At 43.9% G+C, this 9,619-nt stretch overlaps 1 pseudogene; it reads left to right on the top strand.

Moving 5' to 3' along the window:
* The first annotated feature begins 617 nt into the window (after positions 1-617).
* On the top strand, positions 618-9,298 carry LOC124006047 (annotated as a pseudogene).
* Positions 9,299-9,619: the final 321 nt, after the last annotated feature.

The following is a 9,619-nucleotide window of genomic DNA, read 5'->3' as shown; positions in this document are numbered from 1 at the left end:
CCAGCGAAGAGCCCGGATCTCAATCCCATTGAGTATGTCTGGGACCTGTTGGATTGGAGGGTGAGGCCTAGGACTATTCCCCCCAGAAATGTCCGGGAACTTGCAGGTGCCTTGGTGGAAGAGTGGGGTAACAGCTCACAGCAAGAACTGGCAACTCTGGTGCAGTCCATGAGGAGGAGATGCACTGCAGTACTTAATGCAGCTGGTGGCCACACCAGATACTGACGGTTACTTTTGATTTTGACCCCTCCTTTGTTCAGGGACACATTATTCCATTTCTGTTAGTCACATGTCTGTGGAACTTGGTCAGTTTATGTCTCTTTTGTCTAATATTGTTATGTTCATATTTACACATGTCAAGTTTGCTGAAAATAAACCCAGTTGACAGTGAGAGGACGTTTCTTTTTTTGCTGAGTTTAGTTTTGAATTATACCTGATTCTCTCCATGTGTAATTTATCATAATGATGTCTTATGTCAAACTGAGTATTTGTATAGCTCCATTTATTGACATATACAATACTGTAGAGTAAGCCACTGCTTAGGGCTTACATCCAGGGAATGTCCCGTCTTCCAGTCTATGTTTCAGACCAACGGTGGCACTGTGGGAAGGTACTTTTTGGCAGGACGGACCATGACTTGGTGGCCAGTGAGTTCAACTTCATCTTTAACCTCTTTGCCAACTCGTGTATTTGAACCCTTATTAACCTGTATTTTAGCTAATCCTTTGGGACTTTGCAGTCACCTTTCTTGTCTTGCTCAGTCCCATTGTCTATATTACAGCCTGTATGCGAGAGGACAGTACCACTCCAAAATAATTTTGGGATATTTGTTTCATTAGTCCAAAAGCGTTTTGCATGTCAGCAGACAAGTTTTCAAGAGCCGGGATTTTCAAGAAGCAACGTGTCACATCATCACGACGATGTGTTTTTCCTTTAACAGTTCTCCCCCTTCTCTCTCTCTCTCTCTCTAGGTTGTAGCGTCACTGTTTGCCAGTAATATTGGTAGCGGTCACTTTGTGGGCCTTTGCTGGTACCAGAGCAGCAGGTGGAATTGCTGTGGGGGGATTTGCGTGGAACGTAAGTATAATTTGACGCCTAAAACGATGTTATGACATGTTGTTACAGGGTTTCGAGTACACAAAACAGTGACAATACTTTCTAATATGTGCTGATCAGGAAATTGAGATTCTTCTGACATTGGAGCCCTCTCTCTACCCAGGCCTTGTTTATTGTGCTCCTACTGAGCTGGCTGTTTGTCCCTGTCTACCTCACAGCAGGGGGTAAGTTACACAAGAGCATTGTATGCCAGCTAACATGGCATACTGGGGAGATTTGTGTCCATTGGTAATTTCTGAATTTCTTGTTGCTTAGGTAATTACAATGCCTCAGTACCTGAAGAAGAGGTTTGGGGGAACCAGGATCAGTGTGTACCTCTCCGTCATTTCTCTGTTCTTCTACATCTTCACCAAGATCTCTGTGAGTGTAGGACAGGGCTCCCCAATCCTGTTTCTGGAGAGCTACTGTCGTGTAGGTCTTCGCTCCAACCTTAATCTAGTGCACCTGATTCTAATTATTAGCTGGTTGATGGGTTAGTTACAACTGGAGTTACAGAGAAAACCCACAGGAGGGCGGCTCTCCAGGAACAGGGTTGGAGATCCCTGGTCCGGGACAACACTATGAGGCACTGTTTGTAACATGCTATAAATGTCCCCCACAGTCCTTTATCATGACATTTTTTTCAATATTGATAGTATCTGTGGTATTTCTAAGTATCCTGAGTTCCGTACGTTTGATTGAGGTATGAAAGGCATTGCGATATAAACATACCCGTGGACCAGTCTGACTGTCTCCTCATCTCTCTCTCCGGGTGGACATGTTCTCCGGGGCTGTGTTCATACAGCAAGGCTCTAGGCTGGAACATCGATGTGGCTGTGATAGCCCCCCTCTCCATCACAGCTCTGTACACAGTCACAGGTAACACCTGTTTGATCAAATTATACACAAAACGCTTTCATTACTTGTGGTAGAAAAGTCTGTCCACGATTAAAGAGAGGTCATGTTTGGAAAAGATTAACCATAGGATAAAAACAGGGCCTTAAGCATTTTGTCTGTTACCCTCGACCCACAAGCACATCTGATTCTACTTGTCAACTTATCATCAAACCCTTGACAAGTTGAATCAGGTGATTTTGTCCAGGGCTACAATGAAAATGTGTGCTGTTGGGGGTACTCGAGGACTGAAGTTTGGAAACACTGTCCTGGATAAGGAGTTCCCAAACTCGGTCCTGGGGCCCTCCCTGTGTGCACATTTTGGGAAACCCTGTCCTAGATGACCTCTGTAGTTTGTTCATCAACTGGGTTATTGTTGCCTAGTCACCTCACCTCTATGCATATCTACCTCAGTCACTCCAGTATCCCTGTCACCTCACCTCTATGTATATCTACCTCAGTCACTCCAGTATCCCTGTCACCTATACATATCTACCTCAGTCACTCCAGTATCCCTGTCTCCTATACATATCTACCTCAGTCACTCCAGTATACCTGTCTCCTATACATATCTACCTCAGTCACTCCAGTATCCCTGTCTCCTATACATATCTACCTCAGTCACTCCAGTATCCCTGTCTCCTATACATATCTACCTCAGTCACTCCAGTATACCTGTCTCCTATACATATCTACCTCAGTCACTCCAGTATCTCTGTCTCCTATACATATCTACCTCCAGTCACTCCAGTATCCCTGTCTCCTATACATATCTACCTCAGTCACTCCAGTATCTCTGTCTCCTATACATATCTACCTCAGTCACTCCAGTATCTCTGTCTCCTATACATATCTACCTCAGTCACTCCAGTATCCCTGTCACCTATACATATCTACCTCAGTCACTCCAGTATCTCTGTCTCCTATACATATCTATCTCCATCACTCCAGTATCCCTGTCACCTATACATATCTACCTCAGTCACTCCAGTATCTCTGTCTCCTATACATATCTACCTCAGTCACTCCAGTATCTCTGTCTCCTATACATATCTATCTCCATCACTCCAGTATCCCTGTCACCTATACATATCTACCTCAGTCACTCCAGTATCCCTGTCACCTATACATATCTACCTCAGTCACTCCAGTATCTCTGCACATGTAAATATGGTATTGGAACTGACTTTAAAACATATTTCCTGTATATAGTATGCTTGCTTGCTTACTTTGTGTATTTAATATTTCTTATTCTTATTTCTCGTGTGTTTTTTTCTATTACTACATTGTTAATGATTATTGCATTGTTGGGTTTTGAGTTTGCAAGAAAGCCGTTTCACTGTATGTGACATTTTAACTTGAAATGTGTTCATCTGTAATGATCTGATTTGCTCACTAAGGGGCCTAGCTGCTCTGATGTACACAGACACCGTCCATACATTCGTCATCATCGCTGGCGCCTTCAGCCTCACAGGTTTTGGTAAGTTCAGAGTCCTGTGTCCAGAGTCCAAACACATTCCACCTTGTTGACTCCACCTGTTTCTCAACGCATGACGGAGTAACAAGACATGGAGATGTTATCGGTGCTTAAATGTCCTTTTATCTCCTGTACTTTTTGTTTATGCTAACATGTGTATGGATAATGTATAAAAACTGGTACCAATGATGTATCGATGATGTTATGTATTATAGATAGTGTACCTCCAAATGAAATACTGTACCATGTTTTGACTATGACTGCATTTAGTGTCTCAACTCTATTCGAGTGGTCCACAATGTGACTTTTCAAATGTGTATTTTGTATTGTCAACTCTTCTATCATTGTGGAATGACACTTTAATAAATATTTTAAACTCATGACTCAACTGGTCATGATGAATTAGTTGCTGTGTCTAGTGGATCTGTTAGTGCAGCCCTCCCTCCCTCCCTCCCTCCCTCCCTCCCTCCCTCCCTCCCTCCCTCCCTCCCTCCCTCCCTCCCTCCCTCCCTCCCTCCCTCCCTCCCTCCCTCCCTCCCTCCCTCCCTCCCTCCCTCCCTCCCATTCACCACCTTTAGTAAACCACTTCCTTGATCCAGCCTCACACTAGGCTACCCTGGGGCGGTCGTCATTGAAAATAAGACTTGCCTAGTTAAATAAAAATATTAAACTGTCGACCCACTATACAGTGCCTTGCAAATGTTTTCATCCCCCTTGGCATTTTTAATATTTTGTGGCTTTACAACCTGTAATTTAAATGGATTTTTATGTGGATTTCATGTAATGGACATACACAAAATAGTCAAAATTGGTGAAGTAAAATGTAAAAAATATTTTAAAAAACGGAAAGGTGGGGCGTGCATATGTACAGTAGAAGTGGGAAGTTTACATACACTTAGGTTGGTGTCATTAAAACTTGTTTTTCAACCACTCCACACATTTCTTGTTAACAAACTATTGTTTTGGCAAGTCTGTTAGGACATCTACTTTGTGCATGACACAAGTAATTTTTCCAACAATTGTTTGCAGACAGATTATTTCACTTATAATTCACTGTATCACAATTCCAGTGGGTCAGAAGTTTACATACACTAAGTTGACTGTGCCTTTAAACAGCTTGGAAAATTCCAGAAAATGATGTCATGGCTTTAGAAGCTTGTGATAGGCTAATTGACATAATTTGAGTCAATTGGAGGTGTACCTGTGGATGTATTTCAAGGCCTACCTTCAAACTCAGTGCCTCTTTGCTTGATATCATGAGAAAATCAAAAGAAATCAGCCAAGACCTCAGAAAAAAAATTGTAGACCTCCACAAGTCTGGTTCATCCTTGGGAGCAATATCGAAACGCGTACCATGTTCATCTGTTCAAACAATAGTACGCAAGTATAAACACCATGGGACTACGCAGCCGTCATACCGCTCAGGAAGGAGACGAGTTCTGTCTCCTAGAGATGAATGTACTTTGGGGTGAAAAGTGCAAATCAATCCCAGAACAACAGCAAAGCACCTTGTGAAGATGCAGAAGGTACAACATTATCTATATCCTATATTCTAATATCCTATATCCTATCCTAAGTCAGCTCAGCAAGGAAGAAGCCACTGCTCCAAAAGACTATGGTTTGCAACTGCACATGGGGACAAAGATCATACTTTTTGGAGGAATGTCCTCTGGTCTGATGGAACAAAAATATAACTATTTGGCCATAATGACCATCGTTATGTTTGGAGGAAAAAGGGGGAGGCTTGCAACCCGAAGAACTCCATTCCAACCGTGAAGCTTGGGGGTGGCAGCATCATGTTGTGGAGTTTCTTTGCTGCAGGAGGGATTGTTGCGCTTCCAAAATAGATGGCATCATGAGGGGAGAAAATGATGTGGATATATTTCAAGGCCTACCTTCAAACTCAGTGCCTCTTTGCTTGACATCATGAGAAAATCTAAAGAAATCAGCCAAGACCTCCACAACATCTCAAGACATCAGTCAGGAAGTTAAAGCTTGGTCGCAAATGGGTCTTCCAAATGGACAATGACCCCAAGCATACTATCAAAGTTGTAGCAAAATGGCTTAAGGGCAAACAAAGTCAAAGTATTGGAGTGGCCATCTCAAAGCCCTGACCTCAATCCTATGGACAATTTGTGGGCAGAATTGGAAAAGCGTGTGCGAGCGAGCAGGCCGACAAACCTGACTCAGTTACACCAGCTCTGTCAGGAGGAATGGGCCAGAATTCACCCAACTTATTGTGGGAAGCTTGTGGAAGGCTACCCAAAACGTTTGACCCAAGTTAAACAATTTAAAGGCATTGTTACCAAATACCAATTAAGTGCATGTAAACTTATGACCCACTGGGAATGTGATGAAAGAAATAAAAGCTGACATAAATCATTCTCTCTACTATTATTCTGACATTTCACATTCTTAAAATAAAGTGGTGATCCTAATTGACCTAAGACAGGGGATTTTTACTAGGATTAAATTGTCAGGAATTGTGAAAAACTTTAGCTAGAGTTTAAATGTATTTGGCTAAGGTGCATGTAAACTTTAGACTTCAACTGTATTCACATATTTTGCTATGCAGCCCCTAAATAAGATCTGGTGCAACCAATTACCTCCAGAAGTCACATAATTAGTTAAATAAAGTCCACCTGTGTGCAGTCTGTGTCACATGATCTGTCACATGATCTCAGTATATATACACCTGTTCTGAAAGGCTAAAGAGTCTGCAACACCACTAAGCAAGGGGCACCATCAAGCAAGCGGCACCATGAAGACCAAGGAGCTCTCCAAACAGGTCAGGGACAAAGTTGTGGAGAAGTACAGTTCAGGGTTGAGTTATAAAAAAGTATCTGAAACTTTGAACATCCCACAGAGCACCATTAAATACATTATAAAAAATGGAAAGTATATGGCACTACAACAAACCTGCCAAGAGAGGGCCACCCACCAAAACTCACAGACCAGGCAATGAGGGCATTAATTAGAGAGGCAACAAAGATCATCTAGAAGTGAAGCATGGTAGTGGCAGCATCAGGCTGTGGGAATGTTTTTCATGAGCAGGGACTGGGAAACTGGTCATTATTGAAGGAATGATGGATGGTGCTAAATACAGGGAAATTCTTGAGGGAAACCTGTTTGTCTTCAAGCGATTTGAGACTGGAACAGAGGTTCATCTTCCAGCAGGACAATGACCCTAAGCATACTGCTAAAGCAACACTCGAGTGGTTTAAGGGGAAACATTTAAATGTCTTGGAATGACCTAGTTAAAGCCCAGACCTCAATCCAATTGAGAAGCTGTGGTATGACTTAAAGACTGCTGTACACCAGCAGAACCCACCCAACGTGAAGGAGCTGGAGCAGTTTTACTTTGAAGAATGGGCAAAAATCCCAGTGGCTAGATGTTCCAAGCTTATAGAGAGAGACATACTCCAAGAGACTTGCAGCTGTAATTGCTGCAAAAGGTGTCTCTACAAAGTATAGACATTGGGGGGGTGAATAGTTATGCACGCTCAAGTTTTCTGTTTTTGTTGTCTTATTTCTTGTTTGATTCACGATACATTTTTTGCATCTTCAAAGTGGTAGGCATGTTGTGTAAATCAAATGATACAACCCCCCCCAAAATCCATTATAATTCCAGGTTGTAAAGCAACAAAATAAAAAAAATGCCTAAGGGGTGTGAATACTTTCGCAAGCCACTATACATCCCCCAGTCCACTCCTCCTGACCTCTGTAACCTATGTGACAGTGTGTGTGTGTGTCCCTCTTCCTTTCTCTTCCTGTCCTCAGCCTTCTTTGAGGTAGGGTGCTACAATGCTCTGCTGGAGAAGTACAGGTTAGCATGCCCTCCACGTACCAGTCCCTGGAGCCCCAGCTCTACAACATCTCTCCCCAGTGCTTCACCCCCGAAAACGACGCCTTCCAGCTGCTGGGACCTGCCCTGGCCGGGGGTCCTCTTTGGCATCACCATTGTGGGCGGCTGGTATTGGTGCACTGACCAGGTGAATAAGCTCATAGGAACACAGTGGATGGAATTCATATGTGTGTTTATTTCATATTGCATTCACTGTAGATGGTACATTCACAACTGTGATTAGATTTGAGTTGGCACATTGCTGACAATCTAATTTGCATGTGTTACAATGTTGCTGTCTGCTCTGCTCATTCTGTTGCTATGGTGAGAGATACTTAAATTAGATGGATGTGAAACAACATGGATCAGACAGAAAGATTGAATCGTTGGATGAGTTGATCTGGGATCTTCCCCCATGTCTGTGTATAGGTGATCATGCAGCGCTGCCTGGCGGCCTGCAGTCTGACCCATGTGAAGGCGTCTGCATCATGTGTGGATACCTGAAACTGCTCCCCAGGTTCCTTATGGTTGTCCCTGGAATGATCAGCCGCATGTTCTTCCCAGGTGACTTCCCAAAATATGCCGTCATAGGATTTACAGAGAGGATTGGAGAGTTTGATCTTTTAGGTTCATTAACAGGGAAGCAAGCACACAGCAAAAAAAACTAAATTAATAAGTTTGTCAAACTTTTGATGCCTTTTTCTTTTACCCTGAAGTGGTGTGTGTGTGTGTGTGTGTGTGTTCCCTCTCTTTTCCTCCTGTCATTATGGGCTCCATGGTGACAGAGCCTGTCTTCTCTCTCTGTTGACAGATGAGCTGGGTTGTGTGGTGCCAGAAGTGTGTGGGACGTAGGTGGGCTGCTCCAACATCGCCTACCCCAAACTGGTGGTCTCTGTGATGCCCAATGGTGAGAAGTCTCTTCTCTGCTGAACTAGTTGCTCAGATCTGGGTGACACTTTTACTGTATAATTGTTATTTTTTACACATAATGTACTGCGTGCAGTTGTGTGTCGATGGCTACCAAGGTTTTTATCTCTCCCATCATCTTACCTTAATCCTCCTTCCCTCTCCTCTCCCCCAGGTCTGAGGGGCCTGATGCTGGTGGCCCTGATGAGTTCCCTGGCTTCCATCTTCAACAGCAGCAGCACCCTGTTCACCATGGGCATCTGGACCTGCTTCAGACCGCAGACCAGAGAGAGCGAGCTCATGGTCGTTGGCAGGTCTGGCCTTTTTTCACTTGGTTTAAATAGGAAAACTTGGTTTATGTAGAAAAGTTCAGCTCTCCCAGACCATTTGTTGGAGTAGGTCAATATAACGTACACTCCAATAAAATGGCTGCCTCTCACTCCGTCTCGCCCTCAGAGTGCGGGTCCTCGTCATCGTATCCGTCAGTATCTGCTGGATCCCTGTAGTCCAGGCGGCCCAGAGCGGTCAGCTGTTTGACTACATCCAATCAGTGACCAGCTACCTGGCCCCTCCCATCACCTTAGTCTTCTTCCTGGCCGTGTTTGTGAAGAGGGTCAATGAGCAGGTGAGGTCAGAGGGTGTGTTTTCTAGATACAGAGCAACTTGTTGTGAGATGACATAGGGAAAGCATTGTTGAGTATGAGTGTGAAAGACATCTGGGCCCGTATTCACAAGGCATCTGAAGGTAGTACTGCCGATCTCAGATTAGACCCCCCTTCATAAAACCTTGATCAAAAATGCCAAACTGATTCTAGATCAACACTCCTACTCTGAAACTCTTTGTGAATGCAGACATATACCACTGGATTAACTTTTCCTTCTTTGATTACTCTGGTACTAAATTGACATTTGTTTCTTTCAGGGGTGTTTTGGGGCCTGATGGGGCAGCTGCCTGTTCCCCTCACACTGCCCCACTCTGGTGTGTAGTCTATTACCTCTACTTCACTGTGCTCTTCTTCTGCACCTCCATCCTGGTGCTGCTTGTCAGCTACTGTACACTGGCCATAGACAACAGGTGAGCGCTTGCCTCAACAAATGCCTGCATCCATATCATTAATGCAGGGGACTCTTACCCACTGTTATGAGAACTTATAAGCCTATGGTGCTTATGCATCTCCCCATATAATGCTCTGAGTGAGGTCTGATGGAACTGAAGTGCTGGGGAGGATAACACGCAGGGAGGCAGAGGAGAAAAGCAGAGAAGTCTGACAGCCCAGGTATGAGAAACGTCCACTACACACGGCGCCGTCGAACGGATCTAATCCATGATGCATTGTGGGTAAGTTGACTGACATCTAAATGTGTTATGCAAGGTGATTTGTAGATCAGTCAGTCTTGACTTG

Source organism: Oncorhynchus gorbuscha, linkage group LG19, assembly GCF_021184085.1.
Source record: "Oncorhynchus gorbuscha isolate QuinsamMale2020 ecotype Even-year linkage group LG19, OgorEven_v1.0, whole genome shotgun sequence".
NCBI classification, from domain to species: domain Eukaryota; kingdom Metazoa; phylum Chordata; class Actinopteri; order Salmoniformes; family Salmonidae; genus Oncorhynchus; species Oncorhynchus gorbuscha.
This window is presented reverse-complemented; position numbering and strand designations above follow the sequence as displayed.